Source organism: Dipodomys spectabilis, unplaced genomic scaffold (genome assembly GCF_019054845.1).
Source record: "Dipodomys spectabilis isolate Male_0828 unplaced genomic scaffold, ASM1905484v1 ptg000164l, whole genome shotgun sequence".
NCBI lineage: Eukaryota > Metazoa > Chordata > Mammalia > Rodentia > Heteromyidae > Dipodomys > Dipodomys spectabilis.
This window is the reverse complement of record NW_024870841.1, coordinates 9,355,207-9,380,618: the sequence shown is the minus strand read 5'-3', so window position 1 is coordinate 9,380,618 and position 25,412 is coordinate 9,355,207. Positions and strand designations below refer to the sequence as shown.

At 34.9% G+C, this 25,412-nt stretch overlaps 1 pseudogene; it reads left to right on the top strand.

Annotated features, from left to right (window-relative positions):
- Nucleotides 1–3,403: 3,403 nt before the first annotated feature.
- Nucleotides 3,404–25,412, top strand: part of LOC122119352 — a 36,624-nt pseudogene continuing 14,615 nt past the window's right edge.

Genomic DNA, 25,412 nt, shown 5'->3' with positions numbered 1-25,412 from the left:
TCTGGTGCATAGTGGTATAGAAGGATCTAGCTTTAGTTTTCTACAAGTAGTTAACCAATTTTGCCAGAACCTTTTACTGAAGAGGGTGTCTTTCTTCAATTCTATTTTTTTAGTTCCCTTATCGAATATTAGATGGCTATAGGTCCGTAGGTTCATTTCTGGGTTTTCAATTCTATTCCATTGGTCCTGAGGTCTGGCCAATAGACACATGAAGAAAGGCTCAACCTCCCTATCCATTAAAGAAATGCAAATCATAACAGCATTGAGATACCACCACACCCCAGTTAGGATGGCAAAAATCAAGAACTCTAATAACAGATGCTGGAGGGGATGTGGACAGAAGGGAACCTTACTTCATTGTTGGTGGGAGTGTAAACTTGTTGAAACATTTTGGAAAGACGTCTGGAGGTTCCTCAAAAGCTTCCACATAGAGCTCCACTAAGACCCAGCTGTCCCACTTTTGGGCATTTACTCAAATGTTTACAAACAAGACCACACTAAATTTACCAGCACAACTATGTTTATTGCAGCATTATTTACCATAACTAAGATCTGGAACCAACCTAGTAGATGAATGGATCAAGAAAATGTCGTATATATAAACAATGGATTTCTATGCCTCCATCCGAAAGAATGACATTTCCCCATTTGTTAGGAAATGGAAAGACTTGGAAAAAATTATTTTAAGTGAAGTAAGCCAAGCCCAAAGAAACATAAGTACCATGATTTCCCTTATTTGCAATATCTAGTACATGTATGAGTCAAGCAGGAAAGGTCAGATAATGTGATGTTAGGAAAATTAACCCTAAGATATGTATTTTAAATGTTATTTTTCTTTCATTCATTTGTTTCTAACGCAATTATAAGATTATTTCTTTTTTGCTTTGTATGTCCCTTCCCCACAGTATAACCCTTGCTTTCACTGTATTTGATGTCGATATAATTTGTGGAGGGGAAGGGGCAAAACAAGTCGTTTAAATAAGGATACAGGTGGACCTGTTGCAACAATGAGAAGTACAAGTTGTCATGTCAAAAACAAACTTTATAACTTGGTGGGGGGAAGGAGTGGGTGGGGGGAGAGGAAGGATGGGAAGGGTTGGGAAGAGTAAACAAAGGAGAAGGCTACAATGCTTGATAAGATATGTACTCACTATCTGGCCCATGTAATTGAAAGTCCTGTGTACAGTATTTTCACAATAAAAAAGATCATATTTTTAAAGTTATCATCACAAACCCTTTGTGAAATCATCTCCAGAGTGACGTCAAATTGTTAATATGCTATCAACAGGTCATTGTGACATCACTTAACTACTGTGACAGCATTATCACATCATATTTTTGTTGGGCTGTGATAGACACATTGTGAGTTCATATTCTGTGATTTCATTTCATTTCACATTTCCATGTGGGTTGATAGCAGAAACGCATTGTGTCCCCATAATCATTGTCACATCACAATTTCTTTTTGATATCCCCATTGCATCAGCACTGTAACATTTCAACACATTGTGAAATCACATTGCCATTTTGCTTTCTCAATCACATTGTGACATTGCAAACCCTACTATGAACTGTTAGGTTCTTTGAAAAAACACATTGCCTTTTTGACATCACAATCCCTATCTTTATCATTATCCTCTTTGTGATCTAATAATAATTGAGATGTCATGGTAACATCACAACCCATTTGTGTTATCATCACCAGTATAAAATCACATTTTTGTTATGACAAAATCAGCTTATTGGGACATCAAAAAATTACTGTGACATCATTGCATTCTCATATCACAGTGTCATTATGATGCCATAGACATATTGGGCATGCCTATTCTGGGATTTCATGCTATTTCAAATGTGGCATGTGTTTTGATATCAGAAATGCAGTGTGACATCAAAACTATTGTGATATCACAGTGCAATTGTGTTAAAACTGACACACTCTGACATCACAAACCTGTCTCTCCTCATAACTTTTATGACATGCTGTTGATGCGATATCAGAAATCCACTGAGATGTCATGACCACACTCACATTACACTGCCAGATTTCATGACCATTGTATCACATGGTGATATCACAAACCTCATAGGACTTCATCACAGTTGTGACAACACATGTATTTTAAGACATCATGATCCCTATGTGAATTCATATATTTATTGATACTACAAATACATTGTGACCTCACAGACATTGTCAATGCATCATCACTGTGGCATGACAAACCCATTGAGACATCACATTGCCGTTGTTATATCAGAAGCACATTGTGACATCCTAAACCTCGTATGACCTCTTAGAGACACAATATCTCCCCAAAAAGGTTTATGTGATTTTTTAAAATTAAATTGCTTTCAAGTTTTTTCATCATTTTCATTGAACTTTTGAATTCTTTTTACTTTATTTCCTATTGGTAATTTTGTTTTTTGGCTTTACATAATTGCTGTATTCATTCCCAAGTAAACACACATCTTATATAAGACCATTTCCTTCATTGTGTATGCATGCTTAATTCAGATATCTATTACTGAATTCACAAACCCTCAGCCGTGACTCCTTTAACTGTAGTATTATGTCCTTATACTTATATAATTTTTATGTTCCAATGTCGATTTTTTTTATTAATACGATTTTTTAATTGTGAAAACACAGATTAGTTACAATTACATGAACAATGTAAGGACTCATATTTTTTTCCTTTCTTGCTATTGTTTAACAATTTATGTAATTTTTGTTTCATTTTTAAATTTTTTTTCATTTTCCTTCCTCTGTATCTCTCTTCTTTCCTTCTATTCTTTGGCTCTCTCTGCATATTTCTTGGTTATAGTCCCTCTCTCCCATTCCATCTCCACATACGTCTAATCTTATTTTCTTCACACAATTCTCCCTAAGCCTATTAATTTCTGGTCTGCTGACTCCTTCTTTGATTTTCTTAGTCCCTAGTTATTTGTTGTTGAACTAGATGTATCCACTGAAGTTGAATATACATGTATTAGTTTTAACTGTTTCAAAAAATCTGTGCCACTAGAGAACTCTGATTACCGAATGCCATAAAATAGTGTCCTTGAATGGTATTGGTTTAGCTTTAATACCCGAAGTGGAAGGAAAAGTGGAGAAACACAAGAAAAATGGCAACTCCAGGCATCTCAACTCCCACTCATGATAATTAGGCAATAGAGCAGTTAATAATCCAAGGGGCCTTCCACAAATGGTCTACAACACTGATTAAAAACTAATAAAAATGCTAAATAAAAAGATTAAACACCTGCAAAAGTCTCTGTATAAAGGTGATAGGAAAAGGCGTGAGTCTGATAGGAAAATTCATGAGCATGATAAGGCTAATCAAATAATAATTGAATTTTTCAGGTAGAATGGGAATAAATACAAGTTAATAGAGCATTCATGGAGTCCACAAACAGAAATCTGGAAGAATCCGAGGCCCGAAAAGGTATGCTGAATGAAACCCAGCAGATGGAAAGAGAGTCCTTGCATTCACGTGAGATATACATAGTAATTGTCAGACATATTTGCAGATCATCAACAATCCATGCAATATAAGCATATTTATAAAAGCTCAAGCAATACTTCTATCAGAAAATACTCATTGATAGTGCTATTGACTATAGTATTTCACCAAATCTGAAATTAGAAAACAGATAATTCCATTGAAAACTATCAGAAATCCACATAGAACATCAAATTGCACTCATTTTGTGGAAAGAAATTTAAAAGGTATTTGAATAGATGCATATTCTGCATATTCTGCTAATTGCTTTCATATAAAGGCTTGCTCTCTCACGTCTTTCTTGATCCACCAAGATACTTTTATTTCATGGAACAGCAAACTGAGATGGAAAAAAATAGTTAACTGGCAATCATGTGAGGGCCAGGAATAGAACTTAGGTTTGTAGAACCACTAAAATCAAGTTTTTTACGTTGGGAGGGTTAGGCAAGTGTAAGAATCATGGGTAGAAAGATTTGGCTTCTTTTTTTAAGCAACTCTAAATTCTATTGCTTGTATAATAATGAAAAAGGCTATGTTTCATAAAACCTTATACATCTCAATCAGTGTAGATTTTAAGTCTTGGCAGCCAGCTCCCATGAATGTCAGAGATAATTTGCTCAAATTATATGACTTTTTATACAATGCTCTGAATATTCTTTTTCCTCTTTCAGAAACAACACCTGTCTTTTCCTGTTTGGATTCTTTTATTCAGAGGTTAATTTTCTTGATCAGGAATCTGCAAATAGTAGTCTATGATCTTTATATCCTGCTTTGATCTGGAGCTAAGAATATTTTTCTATGGTTTTAAGTGATGGAAAAAATAGACAAATAACTGAAAGTACTAATTATTGTAAACTATAGGGAATCTGTATCTTTTATTACATTTTACCATGCCTAACTTTATCCTCTTTCAGGTTGTCTGTAGCTGCTTTAGCACCACAATGTTCGAGACTGAGGTGCAGGTAAGAGACTATGTGGCCTGCCATCCCTAGATTTTTTACAATCTGCATCCTCTATAAAAAGTTCATTGGCTCTGCACTCTGTTCTCTTCTCTTCACATCATGCAATTCCAGAATAACTACTTGACGTAGGTTCTTGTCTCTCTATATGTAATTACTTGAGTTTTCGCTTGGAAACTTCACCAACAGAAGTCCAGAATAGATCAAATCTGTGCTGAAACCTTTTTCACATAATTCAAAAAATTATGACTTTTGAAATAACTTCCCAATTTAGTAAAAATTCATTCACTTTCCTATTTAAAATATAGTAGCTACTTTGTAAGTAAAACATGCTTCCCAAAAAAATTATACCCTTATATGATATTGTTGAAAAATCTGTGTTGGTCTGGGAGCTGACTTGATCATCTCCTGTTCTAACTTTACTCACCTATATTATTTCTATTTTTTTCTTTTTGAATTTTAGTTTTTATTTTTTTATTGTGAAAATACTGTTCAGAGGGGTTACAATTACATGGGCAAGATAGTGAGTACATTTCTTATCAAGCATTGTAGCCTCCTCCTTTGTTTACCTTTCCCATCCTTTCCCATCCTCCCTCCACCCCCACTGTTTTAGACGTGACAACTTGTATTTGTCATTTTTGCAACAGGTCCACCTGTATCCTTATTTAAACGACTTGTTTATGCCCTTCCCCTCCACAAATTATACAGACATCAAATACAGTGAAAGCAGGGGTTATACTGTGTGGGAGGGACATACAAAGCAACCAAGAAATAATGTATATAATTGCGTTAGAAACAAGTTCAAGAAAGAAAAAAAACATTTAAAATACCTATCTTATGGTTAATTTTCCTGACATCACCTTATCTGACCTTTTCTGCTTGACTCATACATATACTAGATATTGCAAAAAATGGAAATCATGAGAAACTTATGTTTATTTGGGCTTGGCTTACTTCACATAATATAATTTTTTCAAGTCTTTCCATTTCCTAACAAATGGGACAATGTCATTCTTTCTGATAGAGACATAGAATTCCATTATGTATATATACCACATTTTTCTTGATCCATTCATCTACTGAAGGGCATGTGGGTTGGTTCTAGATCTTAGCTATGGTTAATAATGCTGCAATAGACATACTTGTGCTGGTAGCTTTCGTGTGGTCTTGTTTGTAAACATTTGGGTAAGTGCCCAAAAGTGGGATTGCTGGGTCATAAGGGAGTTCTTTTTAGTGAAGTCTTTTGAGGAACCTAAAGCCATGGAGAAAATAAAGTGTTTGTGTAGCACAGCTTAATAGGGAGCAAACCTACACATGAGAGCCTCGGCCAAGGCTAAAACTTTACTCGCTTTTATAACTATGATATTTATAGTGGGTTTACATGAACAGAACAGTTTTCCGGCGGGGAATAGTAAGAAAATAATTGATGGTAAGACATAGATAGCATGTGAAATGATTTGAAGCAGGAGAAAGGAGAGATTAAGGCAGGGGCTGAAGCTCGAAGCCTTGCTAGGTGCCAGCTAAGGAAGGTATAGTTACACAAGGGAAGGGCAGTAAATCAGGCATGTTTATGAACAAAAGCACTGGTCTGAAGCCTCAAAATGAGGACCTCTGTCTATGTGGACTGAACAGTCTCTAACATGATGTTTCATTTAAATTAAGAAGCACGATTTCAGATTTTTGCAGAATGGGATTGTGCATAGTCACAGGCAATCTCTGGTATGCCAGCTAATCCAATCTACTCATTCGTGTGTAACCTAATAGCCAGGTTTCAACACAAACCAATTCAATGAGATTGTACAAAAGAAATTTTAACTTTTCTCTCCGCTGAATGAAAATTCTGCGAAATAATTTATCTTCCATATATTTACAAAACATTTCTCATCATCTTTTCTACTATTTTGGCTTCATTACTGATGTTCATAGTACTTTTATTTGGCGGCATGTCCGATCGTGGGGCTTGTACTGGGCCTGGACCATGTCCCTCATCTCTTCATCTCAAGGCTAGAGCTCTACCCCTTTAACCACATCGCCACTTCTGGCTTTTTTCTTTCTGCTTATGTGGTGTTGAGAAATAGAACCCAGGGCTTCATGCATGCAAGGCAAGTGCTCTACCACTGAGCCACATTTCTGGGGCTTAAACTCAGTGTTTCATGGTCTCCTTAGATTTTTTTGCTAATGAATGATGACACTCTATTCTTTGAGCCATATCCTCACATTCTTCTTCTTGCGGGATAATTGGAGATGTTTTCACATTTTTGTCTGTTTAGGCTGACATTGAACCAAAATCTTCAGGTCTTATCCTCCTGATTTTCTAGGATTCTACACAGGAGGCCACTAACATCAAGCTTTGTGTTACTGTTATTTAAATTATGTAGTAGAAGAATGTGGAATTTTATTTGTGTTAAGTATGTAATTTTCAAAAACAAGTTTGAATCACCTTGTTATAATGTAACTGAGATCAATTTTAACTGTTAAACCAATTAATGTTTCACATTCCCACGGAAATATAATTGAAAAAAAAGGTATATTTGTTTTCTTAAACAAGTATTGGACCATGAATATCTTTCACTTTACATTCATGTTTTATAACTTAATTAGCAGACTTCAATGAATAAAATAAATATATTAATTGTATAACCACAATAAGCAAAGTGATTATAGTTAGGAATAGATATTTCAACACAGCAAAAAGACAAGTATTTGAGCAGTCTCCTAAAAATGAAATGATACTTAAAGCAACTAATGGATATGATGTAGTTTGATCATTACACAACATATAAATGTATGGGCTACCACTAAATTATTAAGAACTATGTAAAAAATAATTATGTAGCTAGGGGCCATTGGCTAATGCTTGTAAACATAGCTACAATAGAGGCTAAAAACTAGAAAGGCCCAGGCTTGAAAGTCCATGAGACTCTTTTCTCCAATGAAACACCAAAAAACTGACAGTGGCTTAAGTGGTAGAGCACTAGCCTTGAGCTGAAAAGCTGAGGGAGAGCATCCAGTCGCAGATTTCAAGCCCCATGAATAAAAAAAGTAAAATTAAACAATTAAAAATAAACATATTTTGACATGAATGTTGAAATATATATTGTAAAAAAATTTAAATCCTCACTAGATATACTAGTTTATATAAATGTAGAGATGTGTTTTCTGGTTTTAGGTGTCAGTGAATTGTGTAAATCAAACAATTCTCACTCAATTCACATTTATATGTTTATATGCCATAAGTATAATTGTTAAGTGATACGCATTGCTGTTTTAGGAATCTCCCTTGCCTTTCTAACATTAATATTTCTAAGCTAAAATCGATATGTCCTCCAACCTTGTCAAGGTTTTCATTGACAGTAGTCATTCATCTCATTGGAGTAGGAATGTAACAGCCAAAATCATTGTTTGGAACAACTGTCACATTTTACATGCTTTTCACTTCGCTTAAGATCTAAAACATTGAAGTCATCTTAACCACGCCAGTAATAGCAAAATGTCTTCTGAGCATTTCAATATTTAAGAGATGAAACTCTTTAGTTATACATGTAATTTTTTATCCTCGCTAACATCCTATTCCTTAGGATAATCTTTTTATGTAACCCGTTCCTGATTAGAAGACTGAACAAAGGCAATAATGAAAATAGCCAAGGAAATACGTGAAACCAATTAAAAAGCAATCACAGACACATCTGATTTCACTGACAATATACGGTAAAGTATGACTTTTTTGTTACCATTTAAAGAACAACAAATATACTTTAATTAGCAGTGAAGAAGTGAAAAGAAAACATTTGAAGACAGTATTTCTTTGAAAATTTTAACATAAGCATACTAAATTTATCTAGGGGAAAAGGCATTTACTTTTTCTTCTTCTTTTTTTTTAATTGTGAGAATAACATACAGAAGAGTTACAATTACATGGGCAAGATAACGAGTAGATTTCTTATCAAGCATTGTTGCCTCCTCTTTGTTTCCCCTTCCCATCCCTACCCTTACCCTCCCTACTTCCCCACACTCCGTCCTAACCCCAACACCAAAGTTGTAGTTGATGTTGGTATAATTTGTGGAGGAGAAGGGAAAAAATAATCATTTAACTAGGGATACAGGTGGACCAATTGCAACAACGACATGTACAAGTCCTAATGTCAAAAAACGAACTTTACAAGGCATTAATTTCTGTTCCACTTTCCAGAAATTTCACAATATGGTTGTTGTGTTTTCCTTTATTTTTGATTTCACAATCTGATTGTTACCTTTTCCTTCATTTTCAAATGTACCATTCTTACAACTTTGTGATGGTTAGGCCCCAATCTTGCCCTTTCCAACTAAAACTGGGACATTTAAGTACCCATTTGAGAATAGTTCCTCCATGTGATAATTATTCAAATTTGCATTCCTTGGGTAAGGAAAGCTGATTATTTTACTGATATCCCAAATCTACATTTCAGGGATTACATATTTGGGGACAATAGATGATTGGGGAAGGTATTTTTCTGCCTACCACAATGAATTTGTAGCATTCTTTCTACTATGTTCTGTTATATTTTCATTAGATTTGAACAACGTATTTCTTCAATGAAGTCCAACTAAATAAAAATAAAATTACTCCCTGAAAATAATACTGATTAAAACATTGTCACCTCCTAGGACCTTTAAATCCCAGAGAGCAGCTCCTGAAACAATTCTGGCACTGTCACTTTTTATACACTCTCTTTAAAAAGTTTCTCTTTTCAAGAGCATTCGAATGCTCTTTTTGGTAATATGGTTTATATTTTTTTGACTTCAATTTTAAAGAATGCATCACTCAATACTTGTTCTCTTTTTCTACCTTTCTTTTGCCTAATCTATTTCTGAAAGAAACATAATTACTTGAATTATTTGAACTGAACTGCTTATTGAAGGTGAATCAGTATGGAGAGGAAAAGAAAAAAAATGTCTCTTTGTGTATGTCACGTTCAAAATGTACCTACAAGCTATTTATCTTAAAATCATGTACTTTTCATTATGTTTAGATTCTGATAAAATTTAGCCTCTCAACACACAATGTTATTGCAACATCATTTCAGGTCTCTCAGAAGCAAACAAAAATACCTATTTATTCCTTTTAAAAGCTTAGCCAAAGCAAATGGTTTATAAGATATTTAGAGTCATGTTCAGACACAATGTGGAAGCCAGAGAAGAAAAGAAAATCATGTTTTTCTTCTTCTATGAGCCACTGTGATTTATTTAAGCGATTTTGGAAAGAATGAAATTTTTGCATGGATGCCTTTTGCTTAATATCCAGAATGTGTCTTTCATCCTTTATTAATAGGAGAGTTTGGAGAAAGGATGAATATTCATATTAGAAAAAGGAGAAGGTGAATATGAAGGAGAAATATAGGCATTTTGTTTCTCCACATCTCAATCACAATGTCTGGATAATGATTGTGGATATTAGATATCATGCTCAAGATTGATTAAACTCATCTATAGAAAATATAACCCCACATGCAAGTGACCACTTGTAGAATGCTTATTGATAGAAAAAATATAATAGCATCAAGTAGGAAATTTTATCTATTTGTTTACTTTTTTTTTAGAATTTGTTAAATTCTGGTGTTTTATAGTCAATTCTTATGAAGGTATACAAGGATTGTAAGAAACTAACATCTTAAAATTATGTTCCAATATTAGGTTAGTTTTTGCTGTGTTAAATGAGGCTGCATTTGAGTTTTGCCTTTATTTCACATGCATTAGTCTTTCAGAGTATAATTTGAAGGAAGACTACTTCTGGAAATACGCTACCTTTATTTGTTTTATTTATTTATTTATTTTTAAATTCAGGTCGTGGGCCTGAACTCTGAGCCTGGGCCCTGCCCCTCAGCATTTCAGCTCAAGGCTAGTACTCTACCACTTGAGCCACAAAATATGCTAGTTTTATAGATATGGGAAAGCAATCATTTGTTAGGAACAGACAATAAAAATCTTCCTCTAGAAATATTTTTTCAGCGCTTGCTTCTGTTTCAATTTTGTAAGCTGAAGTAAGTCACATGACCTAACTTGACATTCCAGATTAGAGGGAAAACTCACTTACAGGAAGCTGATGTATGTCATACAGTTATTTGCAAGGACATGTAACACTTGAGAAAAAGAGAAAGAAGAAGAGTATTATAATGCAATCAACAATACTTTCCATCACATATCTCTGCAGGAAGGAAGCTATTATGTACCTTTGTTTATAATACTATTAGAATTTCAAATCATGTTTTCATACCTTGGATGTTACAGGAATTAGAGAATATTGTGATACTGAGTTCATAAAATGTCAAAGCTAACTGGAGCAATCTTTTCAATACTAGGAGAAGAACTTTATACTTTGTAATATAGTATCTTTTCTTTTTATATAAATATATTTTGTTAACTATATGTGACTATCGACAAGAATAAATTTCTACATTTATCTACGTTTTCTGCAGAGGGCATAGTCAATTAGATAAAAATGGGAGATAATCAGTAGCACTTTTTAAAATGCAAAATACGTGGAGAGTAAGCTAATACACATATTTTTCCACTATCGCCTTCCTCCTCCCCCGCCTTCCTTACTAGAAAACACTCTCAACCAAAAAAAAAGGGCTTAGGTATTTGCCTCTTGGCCTTGAAAGTGGAAGCAGAATGGTTATGGATGTTGGAGCTGACTGTTTATGCTGTTTTACATAATAATGCTACATGCAACAGTTCTATGAGTCCTGAAGGTCTTAACTCTATTTTCTTAGTGATGTGACTGGACTTAGTATTGTTTTCTACTTCCTTTTCAGCATCTGGCCAAAATTGTGATACTGTGTAATGGAATGAAAATGTAATAAGTTCTTAAGAAAGTCATTTAGAGCTCTGGAAATGTGGCTTCATGGTACAGTGATTGCCTGTTATGCAGGGAACCATGAGTTAAATTCCTCAGTACCAAATAAACAGAAAAGGAAACACTGTAAGTGGTGCTGTGGCTCAAGTGTAGATTGCTAGCCTTGAGGGTTAAAAAAGCCTTGAATTCAAACCCTAGGACTGACAGAAAAAGGTCATTTCAATAGTAAATGCAAAATAAAGAGCCCATACTTGGAATAAATAATTGCTCCATCCATACTGATACCTGACAAGAGTCCCTAATTCATGTGCTTACCTATATTAGGATGCTGTGTTGAAAAAAAAAAGTATTGTTCATTAGTTCATGGCAATTAATGCCAGGAATGTGCTTAGATAATAGGTGAAGATTAATCCGAGAAATCCAAAGATTCCAGGTTTTTGACTGGTCACTTCTAATTACAATGAAAAGGTTAATCGCAGTGAGATTTAGAAATCTTTTTGGTCAGGCACAGCACCAAAAACACAGAAGGTAGTAAATAGTTATGACAAAAGAGAAGGAATAATTACAGAAGGAAGGAATAAATGATAGTAAGTAAGGTATACCAGAAACTGTTCCATGGAGCCATTTTTGGATATTGAAGAATTAGTCTTATTTATCTAGGCTTATTCCTCATTGCATTTAGCAATCTTTTACGCTAGTTCTTAACCTCTGTGTACCAAGTTATATCTCCTTCTATGCTGATCTTTCATACCCGATCCCTTTTGCTTTCTAAAAATCTCAGTCTTTCTCTATTTGTCTATGAACATTTTCTGATATAAAGTCCACCATCTAGTAGGCAGAGGATGATTATATAAGGGTCCCAAAGCTAATCAGTCATTAAGGCAACACCAAAAATGAGGACATATTTATTGCTATTTCAATTATTCTGAATAGATGCAATATCATTATTTCATTTAAATTTCCATGATTTGTCTACATAGTGTCAGTAAGTCCACACAAATGCAAATATGAGCTGGGTGCCAGTGACTCATGTCTGTAATCCTAGCTAATCAGGAGGCTGAGACCAGAGGATTGAGGTTCAAAGTCCCTCTGGGAAGGAAAGTCCATGAGAATCTTATCTTCAATTTAGTAAGCAGCAGAAAACTGGAAGCAGTGAGGTACATGAAGTGATAGAGCAATCATCTTGAGCTGAAGATTTGAAGGATAATACCCAGGACCAGAGTTCAAGCCCCAAGACCAAAAATTTAAAAAAGAAAATATGCCTTTGGTATCCCTAAGAGAAACTATGATGTCAATAGTAATCTTCCCAGGCGGAAAAAGAAATGTTTTAGTCCACTTTCTTTTGCTCAGTTAAAGCTATGTCTTCTTTGCTGCACATATTCTCTTTCAAATATTGTCAAATATTAGCTTCATAATAAATTTCTACTAATATTTCTCAGTTCAAAGCAGAATTCTTGATACAATTGGTGTCACTTGTCTTAGTTATTATCTCATTTCACAGCCAACTCAGGATGGAGAACCTGTCAATCTCATACTTGTAATTAAAACCAAGCTCAAGCAGTAGAGTACTACCTTTGGTGGCAGGTGGACAGAGAAGTCAACTCTTCCGGGACAGGTTCCAGAGTCTGAGTTTAATCCCCAGAACCAGCACAAACTAAACAATCCAAAAAACAAAAACAAAAAACCACCAGATATATCTTTGTGACCCTTCTTAAAGCAGCACTGGTCTGAAAGAGTGTCCTTTTGCTAATTATATTCGTTGGATCCTGCTTTTTTGGAAGGGTTGTTGTTATGGAGAACCCAGGGCCAGACTATAGGAATTAATAACTGATTCCTGCCACAAGAGAATCATTTCAGGAGAGAAATATCCATCCAAAAGGCACTTGAAAACCTCCATGTTTTTGTTTTTCTGCAGTAGAACACTTTGAAAACAAAGTTATTTCCTTTTTTTCGATGTTGGCCTTCAAATTGCATAGTTTCCTTTTGTAATACTCTCAACTAGAAGTTTACAGACAAGTTTTATATGAGTAAAGAACACACTCGAACAAGTCAGGAACAAAGTTTCCTTTAAGCCTTCGATTCTTTTCTTGTAAAGTAAAAAGGAGAGCACAAATTACCTTGAACTTTGTCATCCTCTATGTTCAATTCCTCTCCTTGATCAGTTTCCACTTCCAGTAACAGTTCCTCCTAGTTACTTCCAATAAGAATTTATGGTGCTGCTCTTTTAAAGGTATTAATATACAATGAATGTTTTCTTGCTTCACTGAGATAGCACAAGGATATCGTTGGACATGAGATAACATGTGTTTCAGAGACAACTTAGTAAAGAGAAAATATGAAATTTAAATGTCTTATAAAAGATTAACCAGGAGTACGTTGAGTTCAAATTTTGTAAATGCTCTGTAAATTAAGGCTAAATTTAAGTAGGACGAAGATTCTCAGAAAATTGTGTGTGTGTGTGTGTTGTGCATTATTTTCTAAGTGTACATGAGTTAACATTATGGGAACAAGAGGAATAAGAGTAAGAGAAGTACTTTCTTAAAGTATAAGGGTTCAATACACTATAGAATATTCTATAAATAAGACAACATTGAAACAATAAAGCCAAGGCCAGTATATTCATCTATGGGAGTAATATAGAGAAAGCATTACTAAGTGGACATGAAGGATGAAGCCAGCCTCTTTCGTCTCCTGGCTCTAAATCATGGTTGATAATCACACAAATTGGTAAAGAGTAGGAAGGAAGAATAATTCTGGTTCCAAAGCAAGTCAGATATAAGGACATGGACTTAACTGGAAAAAAGGCCATATTGAAAAAACAAGGATTATACTAGCAATGAATGTGTGGCAAAGATCACAATTCCTTTCCTTTCCTTCTCTTTCCTTTTCTTTTCTTTTGTTGCTTCAGGGCCCTGAAGTGTGGGCTTTGATGTTGTCCCTCAGCTCTGCAGCTCAAGGCCAAAGTCCTACCATTTGAGCCACAGTGCCACTTTCAGGTTTCTTGTGATTAATTGGAGATAACAGTCTCATGGAGCTGGGTACCTGTGGCTCACGCCTTTAATCCTAGCTACTTAGGAGGCTGAGAAGTGAGGATCTTGGTCCAAAGTCTGTCCAGGCTAGAAAGTCTGTGACACTCTTATCTCCAATAAACCACTTAGAAATCCGGAAGTAGCACTGAGGCTCAAGAGGTAGAGTGATGCCTCAAGCTGAAGAGCTGAGGGGCAGTGCCCAAGCCTAGAATTCAAGGTCCAGGAGATGTTAATCTTTCCAATCAAGGAGCATGGGTTTTCCCATTTTCTAAGTTCTGTTTTGATTTCCTTTTTCAAGATATTAAAGTTTTCATCATAAAGGTCCTTCACTTCTTTGGTTAAGTTAATTCAACCTCCCTAGCCATAAAAGAAATGCATATCAAAACAACATTGACATACCACCTCACCACAGTAAGAATGTCTATAATTAAGAAATCTAATAACAACAGTTGCTAGTGGGTATGTGGACGGAAGGGAACCATAATGCATTGTTGGTGAGAGTGTAAACTTGTTTAAACACTTTGGAAAATAGTAAGAAGGTGCCTCAAAAATCTGCACATAGAGCTCCCCTCTGACTCAGCAATCCCACTTGTGGGCATTTACCCAAATGATCACAAACAAGACCATACTAAAGCTCCCAGCACAACTATGTTTATTGTAGCTTTATATACCATAGCTAAGATATGGGACCAACCCAGATGCCCCTCAGTAGGTGAATGGATCAAGAAAATACGGTATATATATACACAATGGAATTCTATGCCTCCATCAGAGAGAATGGCATTACCCCATTTGTTAGGAAATGGAAAGACTTGGAAAAAGTTATGTTAAGAGAAGTGAGGCAGGCTCAAAGAAAGACAGGTCTCATGGTTTCCCTTATTTGCAATAACCAGTGTATGTCTGAGTCAAGCAGAAAAGGTCAGATAAGTTGATGTTAGGGGAATTAAGCCCAAAATAAGTATTCAATCATTTTTCTTTCATCCAATTGTCTTTAACATGTTTTTAAGATGATTTCTTTGTTGCTTTGTATGTCCCTCCCCCATTGTGTAACCCTTGCTTTCACTTTATTTGATGTTGGCATAATATGTGTAGGGAAGGGGAAAAATTGTTTAAATAGGGATACTGGTGGACCTATTGCAACAATGAAATGTACAAGTCGTTATTTCCAAAAACGAACTTTACAACTTTGGTAGGGGGGATGATCGAGTAGGGTGGCAGGTGCGGGGTGGTTAATGGGAAGGGATTGGAAGGATAAACAAAGGAGGAGGCAACAATGTTGGATAAGAAATGCACTCATTATTTTTCCCATGTAATTCTAACTCCTATGTATGGTATTTTCACAATTAAAAAAAGATAAATAATAGCTTATTCTAATGAACAAGAGCTTACTCTTGAGGAATTATTACAGATGTTTCTGTTTCCTCTACCAGAATGTGGCTATTTTTCCATCGAATTCTCAATATGTAACACCTGATGGGAAACAGCATCTATTGCAGAATTACATAACATGCAAACAGGTGATGTTTTGAATCTTTCTGGTATGGAATGTGGAGAATTTGGAAATAAGTAGTTAGCAGTTAAAGGAATTTTGAAGAAAATATCTATTCTTAACAACTTATCTATTTTTTAAAGATGAATGTTTTTTTCAAAATAATGTCAAGTGTGAAAATATTGTGTAATTTGATACAATTCAAGTTGATAAGCCTCTGATAAAGAAGGGGGGATTAATTCAAATTAGATGGCAAATAGTATCAATTTTTAATAGGTAATACATTTAGAATAATATTTACTAAACCAATAGAGTGAAATTATATTTTATGTACCTAATTTTTTAACTTTAATTTTATTTTCAAGGTGATGTACAGAGGGGTTACAGTAAGAAAGTTCGTGAATACATAACTTTTTAAATTTGTTACCACCATCCTCATTCTTCACACTTTTCCTTCAGCATTCTGAATATTGTTATTGTACTGCTTTCCTCTTTTTCCTTTTTGCACGATTTCATTGTTCTTCTTCCCTGGTCTAATTAAGATCAATATATATGCCATACACAGTGTACCAAAATCAAATACAGCAGACGATAAAGCAAAGGGGGAAACACACACACACACACACACACACACACACACACACACACACACACACACACAATCACATATTACACCAAAAACAACTGCAAAGAAAAACCTCGGTTAACCTATCTTGGAGTTTATTTTGCTCAGCATCATCCTATCGCATCATATATACATAGGTATGGAGCCATTCTGCTCATCTGCTAGACTCTCTTAAACATTTCCTAATTAATACAACCGAGGAAAACCATGCAATCTGTTTTTGTGTCTTGCTTGTTTTATTCAAAAGGATTTTTCCATGTCTTTCCATTTCCTTACGAATGGTGCTATATCATTCTTTCTGATGGAAGCATAGAATTCCACTGTGAATATATATATATATATATATGTATATATATATATGTATATATATATATATACATATATATATATACATATATACACATATATATATATACATATATATATACATATATATGTATATATATATATGTATATATATATATATATATACACATATATATCACATTTTCTCGATTCATCCATTGAGAGGCAGATGAGTTTAAAAGGTGGTTACCTGAAAGTATCACTTAGGAACATTCAGAAAGGACAGATGCCAATTTCACAGACATTCTAAAGCATGATTTCTAAGTCAGATAGGATTATGTGGTGGTAGAAGCATTGAGATATCTGAACGATTCTAATGTATATGTTGCACTGAATTACACAAGAAGATATCCAATATAATATAGGATAAAATTTGAAGTGATAAAATATTCACTTGAGAAAGATATAGGAGCCTCCAGAAGGATAAAGTTCATATAATATTGAAGAATTTAGAAAGGACAGCTCAACTATCTCTTTAAATAAAAATCATGTACATGATAGGGCAAAAGAAGGGGAGGAGAAGAAAATAAATGACAGCAGATCATTGTCCCTAATTAGAGTATAAAAAACAAACAAACATAATCTATAGATTCCAGGTTAAAAAGAGACCAATATTACATGTCCCCCTTAATTTAGGTACATTTGAAATATTTACTTGGTTTTCCCAAAATAAATGAATACATAAAAATAAAATAAATGACATAAAAGATTTTTTTTCCAAATCTTTCCCTTTCCTAACGAATGGAGTAATGTCATAGAAATCATTAGAATTCCATTGTGTATATATAGCAGATTTACTTGATTCAATCATCTACTGAGGAGCTGGGTTGGTTCCATATCTTTGCTCTGGTAAATAAAGCTTCAATGAACATAGTTTTGGAGGTAGATTTAGTGTGGTCTTCTTTGTGAACATTTGGGTAAATATCCAAAAGTTGGATTGCTGCATCATAGGGGAGCTCTATGTGTCTTCTGAGGAAACTCCATACTGCTTTCCAAAGTGGTTGAACAAGTTTACATTCCTATCAACAATGCAATAAAGTTCCCTTCTCTCCACATCCCCTCCAGCAGCTGTTGTTCTTAGAGTTCTTGATTTTAGCCATTCTAATTGGTTGTTTTGATTGGCATTTCTTTTAAGGCTAGAGAGGTTGAGCATTTCTTCATGTGTCTATTGGCCATCCTTCTTTCCTCTTCAGAGAAGTTTCTCTTTCAGTCTTTAGACCACTTATTTATTGGGCAGTTGTTTCTTGAAGATTTGTTGCTGGGGGGGTTAATTTTTTGGGTTGCAGGTATATTTTAGATATGAGACCCTTGTCAGTTGTATGGCTAGTGAAGACCTTCTCTGAATCCGTAGGCTTTCTATTGATTTTGCTAGCTATGTCTTTTGCCATGCAGAAGCTCTGCAATTTCATGCAATCCCATTTGTGCAACTTTCTTTGTATTTCTGGGTCTCTATTAAGAAAATTTTGGCCTGTGCCAAGGAGACCTAGGGTTTCTCCTATTCCATTTTGTAATGTTTTCAGAGTGTCTGCTTTGACTCTGAGGATTTTTATCCATTTGGAGTTGATCCTGATGCAGGGTGATGCATAAGAGTCTAGCTTTAGTGTTCTACAAGTAGTTAACTAATTTTGCCAGCACCATATACTGAAGAGGCTGTCTTTCTTCCATTTTTTTAGCTTGCTTATTGAAGATTAGATGGCTATAAGTCTTTCTGTTCTTTTCGCGATTTATATGGAACAATAAAAGGCCCCAAATAGAAAAAAACTATCCTTAACAGAAAAAAACAGTTCTGCAGGAATATCTATAAAATTTTAAACTCTACTGTAAAGCCATAGTATTCAAAACAGCTTGCTACTGGCACAAGAACAGACCCCAGTACCATTTATTTAAGAATTTTTTTTTTTTTAGTATTTAATGTCTCCTTTCTATCCCTCCCCTACTCTCATCCAATCCCTGCTCTTCTCTCAATTTAATCTTTTAAATTAGATAATTTTTCACTTTTTCACTTTTTAAATTTAAAATTTTGTTTTTCAATTTTTTTCTTTTCTCTCTTTATCATTCTGTCCAATCCATTTCTCTCTTTGAGATTAGGACTTGGTTAATTTCACTCTCCTTTTACCTTTCCACATCCCTCTAATCCTATTTTTCCGATTTCTCCCTAAGCTAAAAATTTCTGGTTTGCTAAATTCTTCTTTGTTGTTCTTAGCCCATTAATACATAGTTGTCTGATGTTGAATAGATTGGTATCTGTTGAACTAGATTGTATCTGCAGCCCTTTAACTGTGTATTTACAGGACTTTGGTTGAAACTTGCCTTAAAATAGTTTGCTAGCAAAAACTCGTGTCAGTTTCATACCAAATGGACAGAACACACCGGAGAAACACAAGAAAAACGGCAAGTAAGGGTATCTCAAGTCCAACTCATGATAATCAGGGAACAGAACAGATAATGAATACCAGAGAAGAGAGTTCCCAAAAAGCTCTACAAACACTAATGATAAACATGGTGAATGAAAAGATTGAAAACCCATAAAGGACTCAGTGTGAGCATAATAGGGAGAGAGAGGAGGCAAACCAAAGGTCAATACAGGAATATCATGAGTGTGAGGAAGCTTCTCAATGTTTGATACAGGATTTGTGTGAGGAGTTTTATAACACTCAGAGAGAACTAAAAGAATTGCGTGAGCAGTCTGAGTACAGACAAAGAGATAGACCAGAAATACGTGAGCAGCCTGAGAACAGACATAGAGAAAGTCAGGTATGGCGTGAGCAGGCTGAGAACAGTCAAGGAGAACTACAGGAATTGGGTGAACATGAGGAAGATAATCAAAGAATAATGCAGGATCTGCAAGAGCAGTATGAGAATAGGCAAAGATCAATAGAGACATTTATGGGATCCATAAACAGAGAGACAAAAGAATTCAGGGAGACAAAAGGAATGCTGAATGAGCCCGACAGAAGAAATGGGAGTCCAAGGAAACCATAACCAATCAACTAAGTGATTTTAGAATAAATATTGAACACCAAATTAAGGAAGTATAGAAGTTAACACAAGATTTAAAACAAAATTAAAAAAAAATGAAGCCATTAAAGCTGACCAATTAGAAGGAAAAGAAATTTTCAAAAAAAAGTATAAAGTCTTGACAGTAGGTTAGACCATGCAGAAGATAAATTTGGGGATTGAAGACAGTCTAGATATTATCAAGAAAGAACATACAGCTATCCAAGACAAATTCAAGAAATATTATAGATGTATTCAACATTTGGAAGACACCATCAGAAAGCATAATCTGAGGATAATTGGTGTAGAGGAGCACCTAGAGACCGAAGTCAATGGGCTAGGAAGTTTGTTTAGCAGGATCCTAGTAGCGAACTTCCCAAACATGCAAAAGATAGGCCTATTCAGATACAAGAAGCTTTTGGGAACTCAAAGAGACCAGACCAGAAGAGGACATCCCACTGTCACATTATAAAGATCAATTCAGACCAAAGAAAAATGCTTAAAGATATCAGTGAGAAAAGATCATTTATAATCACCATTTATAATCACCTCAGATTTCTCAGTAGAGACAATTAAGTGCCTGGAATGATGTATAGAATGCCCTACAGACAAAGAACTATAAACAAAGAATAATGTACCCAGCTAAACTCTCCTTCATAACTAAAGGTAAAATAAAAACCTTCCACAGCAAAGAAAAAGTGAAACCACATATCTCAACCAAACATTCTACAAAAGATATACAGATCTCCTACATATAGAAAACCAACAATACCACACTAAAGGCCAAGAAATCACACTCAAACCGAGAATCCAAGAACCATAGGAAGAAGCCAGTTGCCACAGCCCCAGGAAGATGGATAAAATGGCTGGAACTTCCAAATGCCTCTTAGTCTTATCTCTCAATATAAACAGACAACTCTCCAATTAAATGACATAATATGTCTAGTTGGATTAAAAACCAGATCCTTCTATCTACTGCATTCAGGAGTTACACCGTGCCCATAAAAACAAACACAGTTTGAAAGTGAAAGGTAAGAACAAAATCAATCAAACAAATCGCCCCCATAAACAGGCAGTAGTTGCAATCCTAATATCAGATAAAATAGACTTCAAATTAAAATTAGTGAGAAGAGATAAAGAAGGTCGCTACATACTAATTTAGGGATCTGTCCTTAAGGAGGATATTACAATTCTATATTTCTATTTGCCAAACATCAGAGTACAGAAATGTATACAAACCTCACATGGATCCAAAGACATTAATTGTTGGGGACTTTAACACACCACTATCCCCACTAGCTAGGTCAACTCTGCAAATCTAAACAGAAAAACCGCACATCTAAACAACTGCAAAGATCAACTAGATTTAACAGACTTCTAACGAATTTGTCACCCAGCAGCATCAAAATACAGGTTTCTCTCAACAGCACATGCAACATTTTCCAAACTGTACCACATTTTAGGTCAAAAAAGCAATCTTGTCCACATTAAGAAACATTGAAGTTATACCTTGCATTCTCTCACACCACAAGGAAATAAAGTTCGAACTCCAGAGAAAAATCCAATAAAGAAAGTCTTGTAACATATAGAGGCTGAACAACACACTGCTGAATCACGAGTGGGTCATACAAGAGATTAGAAAGAAATTCAACTGTGCATGATATCCAGTAAAAATGAACACACAAATAACCAGCTCCTATGGGACAGAGCAAAGGCAGTATTCAGAGGCAAGTTTATCGCTCTAAGTTCCTACATAAACAAATTGGAGAGAACTGAAACCAAAAATTTAATGAGACATCTGAACCTTCTTGAAAAAGAGCAGCAAAATAAACCGCAATCCAGTACCCGGAAAGAAATAATTGAAAATCAATCCGAATTACATGAACTAGAATTTTAAAAAATACACAGAAAGAATTAACAAAACCAAGAGTTGGTTCTTTAGAAAAATTAACCATATTGACAGACCCTTAGGAAATCTTATCAGAAAAAGAATAGAACACACCGAAATAAATAAACTCAGAGATGACAATGGAAACAACCACAGAAACAACCAAGATTCAGATGCTAATAAGTTTGAGAACTTGGCAGAAATGGACTTTTTCCTAGCAAAGATGAGTTAAACCATCTTAACAGGCCTATATTAAGCATTGAAATAGAAACAGCAATAAGAGACCTCAAGCGAAGAAAAGTCCAGGACCAGATGGTTTTACAGCGGAATTCTTCAAGGCCTTCAAAGCAGAGCTCACACCAATACTCGTCCAACTCTTCAATGAAACTGAAAGAGAAAGTTCACTACTGAACACATTCTATGAAGCCATCATAACCCTCATCCCAAAACCAGGCAGGGACTCATCAATGAAAGAGAACTATAGACCCAATTCTTTGATGAACATTGATGCAAAACTTCTCAACAAAATTTTGGCCAATCGACTTCAATAACTCATACAAAAAATCATACACCATGATCAAAGAGGATTCATTTCAGGGATGCAAAGCTGGTTCAATATACCCAAATCTATTAATATAATTCATCACATCAACAAGACCAAGGATAAGAACCATAGGGTTATCTCAATAGATTCAGAAAAAAAATTGACAAGATCCAACACTCTTTTATGATGAAGGTTCTGGAAAAATTAGGAATCTAGGGAAAATTCCACAATAAAATAAAAGCTGTATATGACAAAACTGCTGCAAGTATTATACTCCGAGGTGAATAACTAAAGCCATTTCCCCTTAACTCAGGAACAAGACAAGGATGTCCTCTCTTTCCACTTCTCTTCAATCTAGTTTTAGAATGCCTATCTACAGCAATTAGAAAATATGTGAACATAAAAGGGTTCCAAAAACGGAAAGATGAACTAAAACTCTCCCTGTTTGCAGATAACATGATTTTGTATTAAACAATCCCAGGGACTCCACTCCCATATTACTCAAACTGATTCAAAACTTTGAAAATGGCCAGATATAACATTAACCCTCAAAAATCAATGGATTTTCTGTATTCCAACAATGAGGAAAGCATGACTGAAATCTGGAAACTCTATTCATAATGGTTCAACAAAAAATAAAATACCTAGAAATCAACTTAACCAAAGAAATGAAGGACCTGTACGATGAAAACTTTAAAAACCTGAAAAAGGAAATCAATAAATTTAGAAAGTGCCAAAACCGCCCATGCACCTTCATTGGAAGGATCACCATCGTGAAAATGGCAATACTTCTCAAGGCTATCTACAAATTCAGTGCTATACTTATCAATATTACAACCTCATTCTGCAAGGAAATAGAAGAGGCAATCCTAAAATAAATATGGAACAATAAAAGACCCTGAATAGCAAAAACGATCCTCAACATAAAGAACTATGCTGGAAGAATATCAATACCAAATTTCAAACTCTAATACAAAGCCATAGTCATCAAAATAGCTTATTACTGGCACAAGAACAGACCTCAGGACCAATGGAATAGACTTGAAAGCCAAGAAATGAACCTTCGATACTATAGCCAACTAGATTTCTATAAGGGAGCTAAAAAAAAAAAAAAAAAAAAAAAAAAAACAGAATAGAAGAAAGACAGCTTCTTCAGTAAATGGTGCTGGCAAAATTGATTAACTACTTGTAGAAAACTAATGCTAGATCCTTATATATGACCCTGCACCAGAATCAAAGACAAATGCATCAAAGACCTCGGTGTCAAAGAGACACTCTGAAAGCATTACAGAATGGAATAGGAGAAACCCTGGTCTTCTCGGCAAAAGCTGAAAATTTCTTAATAGTGAAACAGAAAAACAAAAAATCAAAGAAAGTTTGGCCAAATGGGATTGCATGAAATTACAGAGCTGGGTACCAATGGACATGGCTTATAAGATCAATAGAAATCCCACGAACTGGGAGAAGATCTTCACTGGCCATACAATGGACAAGAGACTCACTTATAAAATATATCTGGAACTAAAAAAATTAAATCCCCCAACAACAAATCTTCAAGGAAACAACTGTCCAATAAATAAGTTGCTAAAGACTTAAAGAGAAGCTTCTCTGAAGAGGAAAGAAGGATGGTCAATAGACACATGAAGAAATGCTCAACCTTCCTACCCATAAAAGAAATACAAATCAAAACAAAGTTGAGAGATCACCATACCCCAGTTAGAATGGCTATAATCAACAACTCTAATAGTAACAGGTGCTGGAGAGGATGTGGAGAGAAGGGAACATTACTGCATTTTTGGTGGGAGTGTAAATTTGTTCAACCACTTTGGAAGTTAGTATGGAGTTCCTAAAAGACTCCACATAGAGCTTCCCTAGGACCCACCAATCCCACTTTTGGGCATTTACCCAAATGATCACTAACAAGACACTACTAAAGCTACCAGCACAACTATGTTTATCCTAGCATTATATACCATAGCTAAAGTATGGAATCATCCCAGATGCCCCTCAGTGGATGAATGCATCAAGAAAATGTGGTGTATAAACACAATGTATTTCTATGGCTCCATCAGAAAGAATGACATTTCCCTTTTTTTAGGAAATGTAAAGACTTGGAAAAAAGTATGTTCAGTGAAGTAAGTCAGGGCCAAGGAAACATATGTCCCTTGGTTTCCCTAATATATGTTTGAGAAAAGTTCAGATAAGTTGATGTTAGGTGAAATGAACCCAAAAATAAGCATTCTAATATTTTTTTCTTTCATGTAATTGTTTCTAACATATTTATAAGATGATTTCTTTGCTACTTTGTATGTCGATCCCCAAAATATAACCCTTCTTCTCACTGTATTTGATTTTGGTATAATTTGTAGAGGGGAAGGGGAAAAATCATTTAAATAGGGATACATCTGGACTTATTGCATCAATGAGAGGTAGAAGCCACTGTGCAAAATTTAACTTTATTTTCTTCTTTGGTCGGGGGTAAGGGTGGTGTGTTAGGGGGGGTCTGTGGGTATTAGCGGGGAAGATGGGAAGGGGAAACAAAGGAGAAGGCAACTATGTTTGATAAGAAATGAAGTCATTACCTTTCCCTTGTAATTGTCACCCCTGACCCATAGGAATAAAGATATTCACAAGTCACTATATGGAAAATAAACTTCGCATCTTTGGGGTGGAGGAAGAGTTGTGAAGGTGGGTGAAGTAAAAGATAGAAGAAAAAAAGAAAGAAGGGATAATAGTGCTTGACAAGTAATGCACCATTACTGACTTGAATGTATTTTTTCTATAAAGCATCTTTTGAAGAAAATGATTTTAAAAAAACAAGGCAAAAAAACAAATTGATTATGGTTTTCAAATGCCCTATTATCTGTATGAGGTTGAAGTAGCTTTATTATCACATGTGACTATCATTGCATTGTGAGATTTTTGTTCTTTTTAAGTTCCCCAAGGAAATTAGCATTTCCTGAAGTATATAAATATACTGTTTGACATTATACTGTATTACTTACTAAATGCTAAGTTGACCAAACTGTGTTAAAGAATGATGCTCTTTTTTTTTATATTCAAGGGTTTAATTTGATTCATGAAGAAAAGTGAAAAGCAATTCAGTCAAATATAATGTTAACTTCCCCTGTATCAATATTCAGAATGACTTAATCCGCTGAAAACATCTTGTCGAATACATTCTGATTTGAAATACAA